The 16036-nt window shown below is 46.9% G+C and overlaps 1 protein-coding gene across 1 annotated transcript in view; it reads right to left on the bottom strand.

The window, feature by feature from the left end:
• The window catches only part of TENM4 (teneurin transmembrane protein 4), a 756454-nt gene that overhangs the window by 88067 nt on the left and 652351 nt on the right, over window positions 1–16036 (bottom strand). The window lies entirely within an intron of this gene.

Here is a 16036-nt window from a genome sequence, read left to right on the forward strand (position 1 = left end):
ACCTCTGTCACAGCTCTTCTTTTTTTAAAATGTTTATTTATTTTCTTATTAGTCATCCATTTTATACACATCAGTGTATACATGTCAATCCCAATCTCCCAATTCATCACACCACCACCTCCACCCCTCCACCACCTTCCCCCCTTGGTGTCCATACGTTTGTTCTCTACATCTGTGTCTCAATTTCTGCTCTGCAAACCAGTTCATCTGTACCATTTTCTAGGTTCCACATATATGTGTTAATACACGATATTTGTTTTTCTCTTTCTGACTTACTTCACTCTGTATGACAGTCTCTAGATGCATCCATGTCTCTACAAATGACCCAATTTCGTTCCTTTTTATGGCTGAGTAATATTCCATTGTATATATGTACCACATCTTCTTTATCCATTCGTCTGTCGATGGGCATTTAGGTTGCTTCCATGACCTGGCTATTGTAAATAGTGGAGTCACATGACTTGGGTTCAAAACCTAGCTCTGGTACAGCTCTTTGAGTCTCTGTTTTTTCATCCTCGTGCACAGTAAGCTCCATAAATGGCAGTGATCTTTATTGTCACTAAGAGTCTCACTGGAAGCAGACATTCAAGAAAGTGAACAGGATAGAGGGCACTTCCTCTCACCTGGCATTGGAGACAGGAGAAGGGCAGATGCTGGTGTCCCCTTGGAGTGGTTTCTAGAACTTGGCACCTCTCCCAACATCCCCCCTCCCATTCTCCCTCTATATTCCAGGCAACAAGGCATCTCCTTTTCCCAAACTTGCCAGGCAGATGTTGTTCAAAGCCTCTGTGTCTGTGCAATGTTCTTCCATCTGCCTCAGATATCATTCCTGTACCCCTCTCCCAACATTCTCATCCTTGAAGACCCAACTTCCAATGACGCCTCTTCCCTGAAGCCTTTCTTGATGCCCCTAATTAGAACTAGTCACTGTCTCTTCCAAAACCTGGCACAAACCCCTTGATACCCTACCACACTGTACATGTTTCTCCACTCCACTAGATCACCAGCTCTTTGAGGCCAGGGTCAAGGTCTATTTCCTTTTTTCTCTCTAGAGTGCCTGGGAGTGCCTAACAAGTACCAGGTGATTGTTTAAAAAAGCAAAAACAAAAACAAACAAACAAACAAAAAACAAAAAAGCAAAAACAGTAGGTTGAGTAAATAAGTGGGACAATTAGAGATCATCTAGAATGATGTTTTTTCAAATATTTCAGAAAACAGAATCTTTTTGGCAGATGATATTTTATAAGGATCCCCAAGTGGAAAACCAATAAAAACAAGATCTGCTCCAGATGAAGTAGGGGTGGGACCCGCTTTCCCCTTGGGGTGGTTCTGAAAGCAGCTCTGTAGAGTCTTAGTTTCTGGAGAAGCCAGAGGAAAGCCAGCTGGAAAATCATGGAGTTAGTGGAAGAAGACGAAACTGGGTCCACAGACGTCACGTTATTTGCTCCACGCCACACACAGGGAGGCAGAGGCAGAGCCAGGCCTTGAGTCCAGGCCTCACACTCGGGGTCCAACTCTAGACCAGTCTGTACACCACTGGCAATGGGTGGAAGTGAAGATGCTCACTGGTGTCAATGTCCTAAGGGATCAGGGCGCTGGGGAGACAGCCCTCGTGGACAAGACAAATCTGAGGCAAAGACGCAAGGCGCTGTTGTCCAGACAACTTTTTTCCATTCACCTCAGTTCGGAAGGCTTTTTTCTGGCCTGGGGATGAGCTACTGATGAGGCCTGTGGGCATTCATAAAAAAAGATCTCAAACTCAGCCTCTGCTTTATTAGGTACCTACATCTCTACCCTTTCTACGGAGGAAAGTGATAAGCTTTTCTCTGTTTGATAAGAAAAGCAATTAACACCAGGCTTGTAAGCAGCTGGGCTCGCCGGTGTCAGTTTGTCCTTTCTGAAGGCGAGAACAACTACCCACAATGCATCGAGCTCCTCACCCCGCCTCCCCTCACCACACACAATCTGGTTAATGTTAATACAGTCAGTGGTTTTCTTCCGAGGCCCTTGGTCTAAATGCAATTACATGGCAAACAAGTTAAGCGGGTGAGGCTCGGCAAAGACTCTCCGTCCTGCTCTGAAGGTCTCCCAATATATTTACGTGAAATTATCTCTCCGCTAATGGGAAAGATTTATGCCGTCAATTGTATTCAGCCGGTACTGAGAGATGCTTTCTCTAATGGAGGAAAATTGAATTTCTTATTGCTGGAACTCTGTCCTTCCAGAGAATTACTAACAGATCTCATATCCTGGTCCTGGCTACTCTCCAGCCTCCTCCTGACATATGTGCCTTCAGATTCTGCCTGGACGATAACCAGCCCTCTGGGGATGGTTTCCTTTGGGGGCCTGCCCTAGCTGCTGCCCCTCCTCCACATGCGGGCCAGCCTCCTCTGATTAATCTCTCTTTGGGGATTTCCTGATAGCTGGGAAACACTAAATCAGCACCATTTGGCCATCATGTCGCCTCCACTTCAGCAAGCCAGAGCAGATGTAATTTTAGCCCGAGCTCCTGTGGATTGCTTTGGATTCTGGAGAAGATTAAGTTGACTCCCGGTACCCCTGTGGGCCGCAGAGGCCTCCTGCCAAAACAGGCATTTGGCTCAGGAATTAAGTCCTGGAGAAAAACACTTCCATCCTCCTCCTATTTGACCATGACTTTCAGTTGTCAAGAAAACCCAGTTCAACGTAAAGCCTTCCCTGGAACAAAGGAGGTGGGGAAGTCTGCTCTACGGAGGCCCTGGAAATGTGTCTCCTGCCACGTGTTTTTGTCCAGGGAGGTCTGAAGACATGTGGCTGCTGGGTTTCCAAACATTTTCTTTCTTCATCCAGTTATTCAATGGATACCACCAGTGGTGCACTGGTGAATATTTAACAATTGGCTTTCAAAAGAAAAGTGGCTTTCATTTGTGGTATTTGCCTACTTCTGTGGGGTAAAGACCTCCACCACGGCCGATTTCACACTACCGATGAGGTATCACTGCACCCAGAGTTGGGAAGAGATGGCTAGTAGGACACCAGTATATAACAGTATTTCCACCACAGAGAAACAATAGACCTAAATAAACTCTAGAGTAAAGATGAGGGTAAAACACAGCTAAATAACTAGAAAGTGATGAGTTTTGATTATTACCTTTGTTTTTAATATAATTTGTCTAACTGTGATTTTATATAATTTAATTTTTAATAATAGTTGTGCTTAAGAACTAGCTTGCAGAATTCCTGAACATTTACTAAGCAGTCCCTGTGAGCTGGCATGAGCCAGCTTCTGTCCACCACTGGAACACTGACCCTCACACTAAGGGTCAGTACATCTAAGAAATAGGTGCTGCTTTGACTGTGAAATTCCAGAATGGAAGACTGCCTTGGTGAGAAATCACTAATGCAGGGTGCAAATCACTGTCACCAACTTGGCTTCCCAGCTGGCTCATATGATCCTCTTATCACCAGTACTGTATTTGATGTGTTTTGCTTTTCCTCGGTCACTGTCTTGGCATATGCGGTTATTTTCTACTCATCCTTAGGGTCCCATCTAAGCTGTCATCACTTTAGTGAGGCTGTTTCCAACTCTTCCTGGCACAATTAATCACCCCTCTGCTCTGCTAGGTTGCTCTAAACCTTCCAAGGATCTCTCCATGATGTGACTGTCATACAGTGATATCATTCACATTTACACAGCTATCTTATGTGCTTCCATCTCCAAGGGCTAGGTAAGCATGAGATATTCTCCCCGAGTGTTTATTAGGTGAGAAATGATCAAGTAACTGAAATTCAGAGAGAACAGACTTGCTCAAGGTCCTACAGCAAAGAACTCAATGGGCTGAACTGACACTCAAAGCTAGGACTCCTTACTTCCAGGTCCTTCCTCTTACTACTGTGTTATTCACCTGCATTCACTAAAATTCACTTAATTTAGAAAACGGGGCACCTACTCGAAGGCAGGCACTGTGTTAGGCGCTGAGGTTATAGAAATACACGAATTACAGTCCCCGGTTGCTGCCTAGAGCTCACCAAAGCAAATTTGAAATGCCTGAGTGTAGTTGTCTCTGACACCAGTGAGTCAACACATGGGTTTGGCATATGTCAGGCAGCTGGGATACAAAACAAGCAATTAGGCTGGGTGAACTCTGCCAGGAAGGAGTTCTCATGCCAGGCCAAGGGGGAGAGGCGTCAAACATGCTGGCATTGGCCCAACCACATACTCGGCCCGACTGAGGTGCCCTGGCTGACGCCAGTGACAGGGAAGATCTGCCTGACTGCTTCCTGGGGACACTGGCCAGGTTTGGGATCAAGGGAGGAAAGTGTTGGAGAGACAAAACCACCGTGAAACAGAACCAAGCAAAGAAGAAACTCACCTCAGCCGCCCGTCAGGGAGAAGTGGAGGGGTGTGGTGAAAGAGTCCTGGGCAGGGGGTCAGTTCCCAGTTCTGACTCTGGTAACTAACTGTATGACCTTGGAGCGTCATCTGACCTCTCTGGATCTCCATTCTCTCACCTGTCCATGCAGGCTGAAGATTTTCCCAAACAGATGTAAAGTGGAATGTATGACGGTTTTAACTTGGTGCTCCTCAATCCAGCTCAAGCAGCCCTACTGCACGTGGCTTCAGAATCCTAACGGAGCTCATACAATGCTGATACTTATTTCTGAGTTGTTCCCTCTACATGGACCCTTCCACCCGTCCTCTTCACCTGAAAACCACCTGCTTAGCCTCAGGACCCACCTGGAGCGGTACCCTAGCACTCGCACTCCCTGGGCTGTCTCTGCAAAGACTCTGAGTGCTGTCATGCTATTGGGCAACCTTTTTCCCCCCGGCAGATCACAAGCTCCTTGAAGACGGGGACCACATCCCCCCTCACTGCTGGACTGCCAGCACTGAGCGTGGGTGATGCTCATTTCTGAGCGGGCAAAAGAAAGCCGCCACCAACACAGGGGTGCGCCCTGGAATTTGAATGTGTGGTGCAGAGTAAGCTCTTGATAAATTATTTACTAAATGAATAAAGAGCTGATGTGTTTCTGTAACTGAAGATGAGAGAGATACCAAAGAACTCTGAGCTACTTGACCTTGACAGGGATATGGCTACGGAACAGAGGGCTCCAGGGGCTGGGCTTTCTAGTTGGTCACAAGTTGCATCCCAAGGCTGGGTTCCTTCCCCTGGAGGATCCACCCGCCTCTGCTTGCAGCCCTACTGCTTTGATGCTATAGCCTCCTCTTCTGTACATTTAAAGGTTTTGAAAACTTGAAAAAAAAAAAAAAAAAAAAAAGAATGCCAGAAATTAAGTTAGGTTTGTTATTCATTGTGTATTATACAAGCAGATAGAGGAAGATGAAGGAAGAAAAACTGCAGCTTGAACATTTTTTGTTATTAAATGGAGACAGCTAATGAAGCTGGTATTCAGGAAACTGGAATAATCATTTGGGATCTATCTAGGCGGCAAAAGGTAACTTTAGCCTTTCTCTGCTTTAAGGTATTTGTTACTGTATGCCACTATTGGTTATGCAAATCACTCCTTTGCATTACATACTTTAAACAGATTTCTATGCCTGACTTGTACCCACCCTTTAAACTGTTTTCTGCCAACTCATCTGACTGACTAGGGATCTTTCTAGCACCTACTACACTTTATCCAACATCTTGTAAGAACCTTACTTGGGCCCAAAGAAGCCCCACTTCACGGCCTGTCAAACGACCCCTATCTAGGGGGTTCCCAGTCAAAGTCTGACCCTGTCCACTCAGTAGCTTCCAAGACCTTCTTTCTAGCCTGGCAACACGGGCCATTCTGTAGCCCTTTCTTCAGAGCTTTCCATCTTGGTGCTCTGCCTCCGTTTCTTCAACCAGCTTTTCCAGCCTGCCGTCTTCCACCTGTGTACGTTTTCTTGGGAACCCACTAGTCATGACATGTGAGAAGAGACCTTCCTGATCATCTCTCTTCACACTTCGCACTTCTTGCAGAAGTGAGAAAATAAAGCCTCGGCAGGGGATGGAATTTGCCCATTCTCGTAAGAGTGGCTGGGGAGCCAGGATTCAAATTCAGGACTTCATTTATTATCCATGAGAACTCAGGAAAGTCACTTCACCTCTCAGGCCACTTACCATCTGACACAGATACACACCTAAATAACAGAATCTCAATTTGTTTTAGCCGCCTAAAAAATCTGAGTTAACATCATCAGAGGAGGGCTCTGAAAACTCTTTTTGATCACACACCCTTTCTGTAAACATTTTCTGAAGGCTCCATGGGTGTATTCATATTTATTAATAAATTGTACACACATGCTATCATCATTAGCTAATACTGGAAAGCATAATATACGCTTGGTGCAAGATTTAATGGTCAAAAAATGAATATTTCAACTAGTCTTGTTGATAATTTTGAATCTTTTGCTTCCTTGTTTGTTAGATCTGATGAGAATGATCACTACTGTTTTTAACTTCATAGTGGAGTTGAGGAAGACTTTGGACCAGGAGTAGGAATATCAGCTCTGCCGTTTGACTGTTGGCTTGTATTTGCACTTGTCATCTTTGATCGGTAGTTACTTTGCAAAATCCTTTTATGCCACTGGACCCCATTTTTTATGTAAGTTTGGTTAAAGCTAGATTTTACACACATACACACACAACACAGTCATGCTATAAACCAGTAAAGCTCCGTGAGGAGTAGATCTTCATCTCCCTCGGAACACCTCACGTGCTTGTCCAGACACGTAACCAACACTGGGACCAAGCAAATCAGAGAAAACCTGGTGTTCCGTACAAGTAAACATCCATTCTTTCTTATTTTGAAAGATAAAAAGTAAATGTAGACAGACGTCCTAATATTTTCTTCCTGTACCTCATGGACCACATTGGGCAGCTGCCTTGGGACCACTGTACAGCACTAGAGTTACGACGGTGTGTGTCTGTGCTTTCTTTGTATGAAATAAACTCTAATATGCTATATATTACTATATTCAAAAGCCAACTTCTAGCTGTGTTTCATTCTTTATAACTTATCTCATCGCTCTTCCTATGTTTACTTTGTATGTCTTTCAATAACCTTAGGCCCAAGCCAACAGAACTTGATCTAATCACTTAACGTTTAATAACGTTCCGACTTATTGGTGGTCAGGGAGTTGGACCAGATCCTCTCTTGAGGCACCTTGTAAATCTAAGATACCCAATTCTCCAGACCTTACCACTGTCAATTTACCACATCATCAGTATCCCTGTGCCATCCATGTCATTTTCTGTAGTACCCACTGTGTCCACATAAAGTCCACACTCTTTAGCTTGGCATGTAAATACCTTCAGGATCAGGCCCCTGCCTGCCTCTCACGTCCCGGTTTTCCATTCTCACGTCCTGTGCTGCTGCCATGTTAAATTACTTCTCATACCCTTGCCTTGGCATGCATTTCCACGCCTCCCTGACTTTGTCTATGTTGGTTCCTTTGCCTCAAATGACTCTCCTCCCATTCCTACTAATCTCTCCTTGAAGGCCTGCCTCTCAGTGAAACTCTTCCCTATTTTCCAGGACAAAGAATCCACTCCCGCCTTCAGTGAAACTCTTCCCTATTTTCCAGGACAAAGAAGCCACTCCCTCCTTTGGTGAACAAAGCACAATGTACTTATCCCACTAAAGTGTATTCATCTGTTTAAACACCTTATCTTTTCTAGATTGGGAGTTCTTTGAAGGGAACAACTATGTCCATTTCATCTCTCTAACTCCGTGTTTATCACAGGAGTAGGTCTTTTAGTATGCGTTCAATAAATGTTGAGTAAAGAAACAAATGAAGATCACATAAATGAAAAAAGATGATGACAGAAAAATATGAATATAGTTATTTCATACAGCCCAAAGTAAAAAATAGATATACATGGGTTGGGGGAAAAGAAACATAGATGAAGGCCAGGTAAATGAGAATAGGGTTCAGTTACTGGAACTTTAACTGAGCACCTACTATGTGCTATACATGGTGCTTGGTGGTAGGGAAGATATTTATTCATCCATTTTCTTACTTATGGAAACTACAGGACAGCAGTGCCAGTAGTTTCTGTTTTATTTCCCATTGTATTCTTTTAAAAAAAATATTTGTTTATTTATTTATTTTGTTGTTGTTGTTGTTTTTGTTGTTTTGGCTGCTCCATGAGGCATAGGGGAATCTTAGTTCCCTGACCTGGGATCGAACCTGTGCCCCCTGCATTGGGAGCGTGGAGTCTTAACCACTGGACCGCCAGGGAAGTGCCCTCCATTGTATTCTAAGCAGTTAAATTACTAACAATAAATGAGACAGAATCCCTATGCATGAGGAACTCACCTTTTGGAATGAATATAGTTTGACTTAAAAAAAAAAAAATCCTTGTATCTGGAAGTAAAGCTAGCATGGGGTAAAAAGGGGAGCTGCCTACCAGGTCATTCCAGTACGACATACAAACACCCCCACAGTTAGCATCAAGCACCAGGCCTTGCCCGAGTACCCTGACTCTGTTCTTCCATTTGGAATCGGGCTCAGTTTAGACTCCACCAGAGGCTTCCAGATCACTTGCTGGGTATGTGGAATGAATGTCACAGGGAAGTACTCCAGTTCATGACAGAACAAGCTTTTGATCTGGACTGTTTTGTGTATGTCTGGGGAGCGGGAAGAAGAAATCCACAGACTTCTTCAGATTAAGAGGAATTTAATGTTTAACTAGAAGAGTCCTTTGGGTGCCTGAGTCCAAGCCCCTAATTTACAGGTGAGACACGTGATCCCTAGAGATGGACAGAGCTTCCCCTCTGTCACCCACTGAGGCTGAGGCATCGACAGGTCTGCTATGATGCTCTCACCCCACCTGGGGGCATCCAATGACAAGATGGCCCGGTAACTGCTAGTGTCTTCTGGGCCCTTAGGCCTGCCTCCTGCAGAGCCCAGAAGCCACGGTCCTGTGATCTCCTAACTTTCTGTGGTCGTTGAGCTACTTCAGACACTCCGGGAGCACGAGCTCCCAGGCCCCTGCTCCGATCACTCAAGCCTGCGGGCAACTCGGCTGCTGAAAGCTGATGCTTTGGGCTGAGTCGGCTCTCGCAGAAGTCATCTGGAATATTTCCTGCTGGCCAACGAAGGTGCACACAAGAACAGAGCCCATGACTGTTCAGGACACCGTATTTCCAGAGAAGTGAGTCCTGGTTGCGGCAAAGGAGAAGCAGGACTGAGAGAGACCAGCCAGTGGAGATCATTTCTGAGGAGCAAGCCTCCTGATCCTGGGTGGCAGGGCTGGCCAGGTCGGGGGACACGGCTCGGAAACACCGACCGTGTGCCTGGGGCCAGGGAATGTGAGTACACGTCTATGTAGGCTGTTCTCTGGGCTATGCAGCCAGAGGACGGCCTCTAAGAGGACTCCGCAGCAGATGGCTTGTGTTGCTGGAAAAACCTGAAGCAGCTCCGCTAAAATGTGACCACACACAGTGTCTCGGCGGACAAATTCATTTCACGACCGTGTGTCCTGTCTTCCTGTCAGGGTACAGGACAGGTCTTGCTTCTCCCGGAAGAGGGAGACTTCGCTGCTTTACTCAGAAAGGGGAGACTAGGGCGGACCACAATTAGACCCACTTCCTGGGGTGGGGCTAGAGCGGGGCAGAGACACAGAAAAGAGCTGCAGAAATCCAGCTCAGCAGGCCGGACCTGAGGTGCAGAGCAACAGACAGGTGGCATTCAAGGGAAACAGTCTTTCCAGGGGCAGGGGAGGAGGACTGACAGGGGACAGGCATGGTGAGGGAGCTCCCAGGGGCAGCTGGATGTGGATGTCCCGTGTGTCACCAGGTAACAATGCCCAGGTTCCTAAGCAGAGCACCGGTGGATCTCCAGACCCAGACATGGCAGGAGTGGGAGCCAGGTAAGGCTTGAATCCTCGGGGGGCAGGGCTACCAGGCCGCTTGTATCAGGGACTTACGGATAGAAAGTGAGTTTGGGATTCTGGGACAGGACAGAAACCCATTGCCAGAGCTGGCACATAAAGGGTCAGGCAGAGGAATGGTAGGAGGACTGGAGGCTGAGCTGCGGGGGTTGCTCTAAGCCCTCCTCCTCGGATCGGGGTTAGTCCTAGAGGCCTGCAGGCTAGACCCACAGGGTAAAGTCACAGGGCCCCGCCGTGGTGGGAGGAGGTGGTGGCAGGGGAGGGCGGGTGGGCAGGTCTCTCTCCTCGGCTAGAATACTGCCCAGAGGTAGCATCGCCTCCTCACAGCCCCGCACCGTGGAGCTCACGTAGAGCCAGCTCTTGACGCCTCCAGGATTGGACTGGAGTGCTGGTTAGACGCATTGCAGAGGTGTTTGGTACGTTCTGACCCTATATTCTCCATAGAGGACAATATTAGTGATGTGACGCCTGGCTCTCCAATATTTTAACTTCTCATTGCTTGAAGTTTATCAGTGTTGGATGGAAATGCATTAAGTCCCTGACTTACAGACACTGGAGTTACTACCTGAGAGCCTCACTTAGGACTCCAGGCTCGCCAGGACTCAGGCTCTGCTACTGCATCGCTGAGCCAAGAGTTTTCTCTGGCCTCAAAGTCTCCTCTTCAACCATAAAGGACTGCCCATCTCAAAGGTCTGTTCACCTCTGCCTGCCACAGTGCCAGGGCACTTGCATCAGTTATATAACTACATTAATGCTTCGGGCTAAGATTCTCATTTCTCTCCCAGTTCCTATGGTGACACTAAAACCTATACGAACACAAATGCCCTTGCCAATGCGAACGCTAACTCTTGCTGTAAGTGATAACAGCCACTAACATTCATCCAGTGCTTACTGCTCTGACACATAAGTGTTTTATATCTCCTTCAATCCTCAGACATCCCCACGAGGTACCAATTATTATCCTCATATGACAGATGAGGAAAGTGAGGAACAGAATGATTAAGAGACTTATCCCAGGTCACACAGCTGGCAACGGGTAGGGCTCAAATTCAAGCCTCGCTACCTGCCTCTGAGGCCATGCTCTGGGGCACTAAGACCTGCTGCGTGTTAGCTTTTTACTGTGTTGTACAGTATTAGAAAGAAAGTCAGGGCCAGCTGGGGTTGTAGAGTTGTAGCAGCACCGTGCTGTACAGATTTCCAAGCTGAAGATGCGGAGGTGGGAATACAAAAGACCTAGCAGAGAAGAACAGAGGCTCAGCACATGGGCTCTAGGACCAATCAGCTTGGCTTCAAATGCTGGCTCTGCCACTTACAAGCCGTCTGTCCTGGGCCAGGTTACTCAACTTCTCTGTGCCTCAGTTTCCTATCCGTAAAAGAAGGGGCATGCATTCCCTATGTTATATGGTTTCGGGGGAGAGGTAAAGGTGTTACTAATTATGAAACTTACAAAGCGTTTCAAATAATGCCTGACACATAGAACATCCTTGGTAAATATTCGGTGTTATTACTGAACGTGTGCTATGCACCAGCCATTGGGCTTCCTGGGTATTTTATCTCATTTAACCTTCCAAATAACCTGCAGGGTGAGAATGAGTAACCCCTCATTCCGGATGAGGAAATTGAGCCTCGCTCACCCAAGGTCGCTTGCTCTCGCTTGCCCGAGAACTTGAACGCAGGGCCTCTCCCTCTAAACCCCGAGTGGTTCCCGCTTCAGCGCAGCATTGTCTGCTAATGCTTCCTGTGATGGACAGCTAGGAAAAAGCTCAGGCTACACAGCAAACAGATCGTAATTTGGTTTTGGAATCAATAAAGGGATGATCAAGTGGCAGAGGAGGACTTGTTAGCTGCTCATCAGGATGATGTGAGAAGTTGCTGCCTGCATCCTGAATTCAATCACCTAGTTGCTTTATCATCATAAACATTCATTTCAATGCGGGGAGGGTTTTTTGTTTTTTTTTTTAAACCAACATGAATAATATATAATGGCTGACATTTTGGAGGAAGCAGGATCTTTACCTTCTTCCATCTTCCATCAGGGTAATTTATCATTGTCTTCCTCCCTGCCCCCCTTTTTTAAACTGATGGGGTAGCCTGTCAGCTCAGCTTGTTCTAAAAACGCAGGAGTATAATTCAATAATAAATTTGCTCAGAGGCCAGCTGTCAGGAAGCTGGTGTTTATATGAACTCCATTAGATGATCTCTACTGCTCAGACTCTCTGAGGGCTATCTGAGGGCTGTCTTAAGGCCTGGGGCGGGGTGAGGGGGGTGGAGTGGCAGGCAAATGCATTTCTGGAACTGCTCTGTCACTGACACTTGCATATGGCTTTAGATCTGCAGTGGGCTGACGAAAAATCGTATTGCATACATGATCTTTCCTCCCTCTTTTCCATTATATTTTTCCTCTTGTAACCTCTTACTTCCAAAATTCTTGGAAACGTTGTGGCTTTATAAAGGGTCTGAGAGAAATTCTAAAGGCTTACGTAGTATCAAGGTTATTTCACTTCTGTTAGTGGCAGTTTTAAGTCCTAACTGAGGTGACATGCCCTAATCTGGTTAGTGCACAGGCGAGGGGCAGATCTTTCTCAGTTTCTGCCCCAAACTACCTTTCTGGTCTCAGAGTCCCCTCTGTTCTTCTTTTTCCTCCATGGCCCCTCTGCACACCAGGATCATACATTCTAGATTCCCTGAGACCCTCCTGATTTCAAACATTAGAGCATGTCTCTTGACTTTTGATTTGGAAAATACTGTCACCATAATTATGCTCCGGCCACATTAAAATTCTCTTGGTTCTTTGATTATCATGGAAAGTCATGCTGGTTCCTCAGTCTAGAACGCATTTTAAAATCCTGTTCAACTGAAACCCACCGTAAGCAACATACCCTAATCAAGAGTACACACCACACACGCACGTGTCATGAAATACATACCCTTTTAGAGTGCTGCACTGATATTTTCTATTCCACTGTACCCTATTCCATTTAAGTTTACTTCTTAAAAAAATAGTTTCGACCCACTACATTGACTTCATGATGTGCTAACAGGTTGTTGTGACCTGAAGTGGGATAAATAATGTTTCAATGGCTAGCCCTCCTCACTGAAATCTTTGTCTCAGGCCAAAGGCCATCTCCTGCCAGAAGTCTTATTTCATTAGTTCATTTGTTTGCTTGCTCATTCATTCTCAAAACCAAACATTCACTGAGGCCTGTTCTGAGCCAGGCCCTCTGCCGGGTGCTGGAGAAACAAAGATGGGCCAGGTGCAGCCCCTGTGCTGTGGAGCTCAGGGACCTGGATTTGCAGTGGGAGTGATGGCCCCACCTTTGAGCTCTCAAAACACTCTCTCTCTACTCTGTTCGAGCACTCAGCAGTAGCTGACTGGCTGACTCACTGATTCATCTACCATTCATTGTGGTTTAGTCTGCGCCAACCCCTCTGCTAGGCACTATGGATTGAATGACCAACGAGGCATGGGACGCACAAGGACGCCCCAGTGTAATGGGGTCAGATGCACATCTTCTCGCAGGCCTAGTGCAGAGTAGTTGCTGATTAATATTTACCAAATGGAGCGCGGCAGTTCTGTCCCTCTCTGCACCTGCCCACTCTCTCCTCTCCACAGGATCTGACCCTCTCTATACGATACGATCCTCTGCCTCCTTTGGGATGAATACTCTGGTCCATCCCTCCTTTTTCTAAAGTCCCCCTGACTCCTGAAGTCTTTTCTCTTTGGGTTCAGTGTGCCCTGTGGCTGACTTTGGTAGCAACCTATCCACACCCAACCACTTGCCTGAGTGAGCTGATAACCTATTAGGTTTCGAGGAGCCCAGAGAGACTTGACAACATCACATCCTTCCTCTTACCAATACAGTGTCCTCAAACATGTTCTGAACTGGTATTAAGTAACTTGGCGGTGGTTCTTCCTCTTCCTATAATCTGCTACCCCGTCTAGCAGTGGCAATCCACAAGTATTCACTGAACTGATCTGTCTGCCCTGTGTCCAGCTCTTTCGACCCAGTCAGTCCTTCCCAAGATAAGAGATACAACCAAAGTTGTGTAACGGGGAAACAGCTGCCTTAAGTGGTCTTACAGGAGGAATTGTCTCACACTGCCCTCACTTTCCCAGCTGTCTAATCCCAAGTTCCACGGTCTGGGTCCTGTTATCTGTCCTCCTAGTATGGACAATCCAGCTGGGGATCCTTCTTCCACCTGCAGACCTGAATGGCTCCTCCCCTCCCACACAAGTCTCCATAGAGGGCACCCTGCATTGTATTCTCCCCATGAATCCAGGGGAGGGACAGGTGCCTTCCACTAGGCAGAACGGCTCCAGGCATTCAGGCCAGGGTGGAAAGATGGTATTCAAGCCACCTAATCTGGTGATGGTGGTTCCCCTGCCTGTTTTTTCCCTCCTACTTTAGACCTACTTGAGATCAGCTGAAGTCATTCATATCTCTGTCACTTTATGTGGAGCTGAGCACAGCAGTGGCAGAGGGTCAGACAGAGCTACTGCATTCATTAAACCTGTATTAAACACCTGCTCTGGGCCAGGCATTGTGCTGGGCTCTGGGGACACAGATGAACCAGACAGGGTCCCTGAGGGAGTCCCTCACTCTAAGTCCATCTGGCAGTACTTCTACTTTAGTTCTGAGTCAAGCTCTGGGCTTTCCTCCAAGAAGCCCAGCCCAGCCCAGCCAAGAGCCCACTCTGCTTGGCTGGGGCCCTCACATCCTGGGGATCCATTGCCCATCCTTCCCTGAGGGCTACCCCTGCTCTAGTGCCTCTGACACCAGCTGGGGTGCTGCCCAGAAGCATGAGGAAGCCCCCACACAACTGCTGGTGTCATGTATGCATCTGGAGAACCTCTGCTTCCTCATCCCTGCCGTGGTCAGGCCTCTGAGGAAAAGCACCCTGGGGAGAGCCCTGGGCGCTGAGGACTGACTGGCTTGCTTTCCCCACAGAAGGGTGCTCCGGTCAGTTCCAACTGGCACTGAGTTCCTCTCCCTCTCATGGTCGGTCCCAGCATGCCTCATACTTGGGTCTCCCTGAGTCAGTCACACAGCTGGGAAACTGCAGAGTAAAGGAGCTGCACCCCTGGGGCTCCTTGCTGGGCTCAGAAACGCCGTTGGGTCTCTGGGTGACAGCCTGCTTCTTGGAAGAGCCTGTTAAATGGACTCCCATTCAGACTATACGAATTGTGGTGCAGCATACGGGGTGCAGGAAAACACAGGGTTTTTCTGCCCCACAGGCTTGTTACTGTTAAACACAGGCACAAAGTCAGGTTGGCCTGCCCATCAGAAACCCCGCTCTCTGGAGAAGTGCCACTGGACTCCTCCCTAACAAGAACCCCGGCTGACAGCCGCCTGGCAGAATGCTGCCGTTTCCCTTCCTCAAATAAGGATTCAACAATCCAAACCTCGTTCCTCTCTAGGTGGCAGCTGGACTTTCCTGCAGGGCAGAGCACTCTCAAGTTTCACTTCCAATCAAGGAATTAGAGCTGGAGGCTCTTTCTAACATCATCACCTCCACTCTCACGTTCATCATCATCACCACCATCATCATATAATTAGCAAACATTTTTTGTGTGGCCAGTATTAGTCTGAGACTTTATGTACTTTTTGTTTTTTCATTTAATTCTCTCGACAACCCTGAACAATAGAGATTACTACCCTGCTCTTACAGATGAGGAAACTGGAGCTCAGAGAAGTTAAGGAATTTTCACATAGCTATAAAGTGGATGCAACAGACTTTACATCCAGGTCTTGGCTATTTTCACCAGACCACGCTGCTGCCATAAAAGCCAGCATTTACTTATCACGAATGTACCAAGCCCTGTGCTAGGTGCTTTATCTCAGTTAATCTTTTCAATGGCTTTCATGAAACAATTACTATTATTGCCAGTTTATCATTGGAGGCAGGTACACAAAGGTTCAATCATTTCCCTGGGGCCACATAGAGCTAGTAGGAGGTAAAGCCAAGATTCACACTCCCGGGCGCTTTCTATGATACCACATTCCTTCATACAAGAGGAAAGAAAGCAACAACCCAAACCTGGCAACTGATTTCACTTTATCCCAAAGATGCAAATAAGCCCTGTATTACGGGTTCAGAGCATGACGATAGAGAAAAGCATCTGCTGTCTTGTGTTTGTGGGTTTCCAGTCACTTGGGCTTGTTTTCCAT

Source organism: Balaenoptera borealis (genome assembly GCF_965194805.1).
Source record: "Balaenoptera borealis genome assembly, chromosome: 11".
NCBI classification, from domain to species: domain Eukaryota; kingdom Metazoa; phylum Chordata; class Mammalia; order Artiodactyla; family Balaenopteridae; genus Balaenoptera; species Balaenoptera borealis.